Source organism: Lathyrus oleraceus, chromosome 5 (assembly GCF_024323335.1).
Source record: "Lathyrus oleraceus cultivar Zhongwan6 chromosome 5, CAAS_Psat_ZW6_1.0, whole genome shotgun sequence".
Lineage (NCBI taxonomy): Eukaryota > Viridiplantae > Streptophyta > Magnoliopsida > Fabales > Fabaceae > Lathyrus > Lathyrus oleraceus.
Window position 1 is genome coordinate 181,452,848 of NC_066583.1, and position 2,575 is coordinate 181,455,422.

Below are 2,575 nucleotides of genomic sequence, written 5' to 3' on the forward strand. Positions count from 1 at the left end.
CTCCTATCCTAGAGTGCACTCGAGTTCAGGTATAGAACTCATCTCACAGAGATCACCAAAGCAAACAGCAAATGTATATCAAGCAATTCAAACATTACAATCAATACAGTTATCCCAAATTGTACAAAAATATGTCAAATAACAAATAACAATATATCACACAACAAGAGTGAAAAGTAGGCAATACCACCAAGGAGATGTTTATCCCCAGCAGAGTCGCCACTTTTCTGTAGCGGTGTATTCGTCACTATATGATTTATTGATTAAACCATAAGCAAAGCATACAAAGAAATCGAGTCGCCACCGTACTTTTATTTATCCTAAGGAATGGCTAAAAAGCGAACAAAAGCCTAAGAAGTTTTACACATAGAAAACTAATGAAAAGATCAGAGAATCTGAGTAAGGGGTAAATTACGCAATGGGAAGGTGTTAGGCACCCAAAACGTCCTAGGTACTCCTAGGGAGCCCTTTTCACACTTGTTGTATAAAGAAGTTTATTTGTTTATGACATATTGTGCAAACAATGATGGAAGGGATGAGAAAAGAATATACAATTTTTATTATTTTTGTGTTTGAACGGATGAACCCGTTGCCTACGTACCTTTCCATGAAAAGGTAAAGGATCAAAACGCCGTAGTTCGGCTAAAAGATTTCCAAAATATGAGTGAGTTCATTTTAAAACAAGAGCACTGAGGCTTTTCATTCTCAACGGGAGAAAACTCAACCAAGACCAACAATCCACCATGCAAGGATAGCTTCAACATACTAGTGAGGGGGTTAACCCTATAATAAGTATAGAAGACTTACAATCAACTCACTAAGGATGTGGTGAGATTTACATCAACCACTATGAGAATTTAAACCTATGGCTAATGTATGAAAATATATTAACAATGGACAAAGCCACAAAACAATTGAATGGGTGAAGTTAATTGATTATGAGTATTCACAAAGTATGGTCAAAGTATGATTAAGATTCAATTCAGTAAGAAGTATTATCAAAAGTGAAGTTTGAAAATCAAGAACTTAAGGTCCAGGTTTCTAATTTGGAAAGACATGAAAATGTTTGCACAATTTGTCAAAGTTTTTGAAAGCAACATATGAAAAGGGATTATTTAAGAAACAAAAAGGTGGATGGGTGAAAAAGTGTAAAACTTCTTAAATGTTCACCTCTTGAAATCATGTAGAAGATGATTCAAGTGTGTCCTTAGGAATAGGCAAATGAGCAATAACAAATAAGCAAAACAAAACAAGGTGATATCGGATGCCAATCAATGGTCTTATACCAATCTCACAAACAAAGGTGGATACCGGATACCAATCAATGGATTTACACCAATCTCCTAAAACAAACGAGGATATCAGATGCCAATAAATGGTCTTATACTAATCTCCTGAAACAAACAAAACAAAGATACCAGATGCCAATAAATGGTCTTACTCCAATCTCTCAAAGCAAAACAAAACATGGATATCAGATGCCAATCTATCTGGACTTATTCCAATCTCCACAAGAATGATCATAGGAATACAAATGCCAACAACATGGACTTATAATTGCATCCTCACAAAGCCAACACAAAACATGGATATCAGATGCCAATCTATCTGGGCTTACTCTAATCTCCAACAGATGATCATAGGAAGTGCAAATGCCAACAACATGGACTTATAATTGCATCCTCACATACAACAATCAAACAGAAGCACTAAGCAAAAAGGACATAAGTGGCCAATGAAATGGTCTTACACTCAAACCCTTCCAAATCATAGGAACAGAGGCCAATGAATGGACTTATAACTGATTCCTCAATGGGCAAACTCAAACACATCACAAAGATATGAAATGATGATCATGCAATAATGAACCATTAATGATGATAAATGCACAAAGGCAAACAAGCAAACATGTACAGATGATCAAGGCAATCAAACAAACAAGTCAATTAGCATACACTATATACAAGCAATTTGGCTCAAGCAAGGGTTAGACTTTAAAGTCAACTGGAATGGGGTGAATGGTGCTCTTAACCTTAACATTGAGAGTTAAGGTGAAGCAGATGAAAGGATATGAGGGTGTGCCTCATTGCTCTTATCTCTGGTCAGAGAGAGCATTGAATATCAGAAGGTGTGGGAGTTCAGAAAGTTGGAACTCTCTCCACAAGAATTAGACTCTATAGATCTTGGGTTAAGATCCACAATGCTACAACATGTAATGTGAGCAAAGGGAAGACACACAGAATAGTAGGAGATGGACTACACATCTCTTTTATCTACCAATTGCCTTATCAAAAGGATTTTTCCTGCTTGGGGACAAAGATAAACACACAAAGACATTGCCTCTTAAGGAGGACTTCAGACAGGTGCCTGGCCACATAACAAGCCAGGTCTTCCAGACTACATGAAGAAGAGAAGGTATACCTAATTGGTTAAGCAACCAAGCAAAAGCAAGTTCAAAATGAACTTAAGCAACTAATGTACCTGAAATCAATCCAACTCAATCAGTATACAAGTCACAAAAGTCAAACAAATAAGCCAACAGTCAACAGACAATACAATCAAACAATCAAAGCTA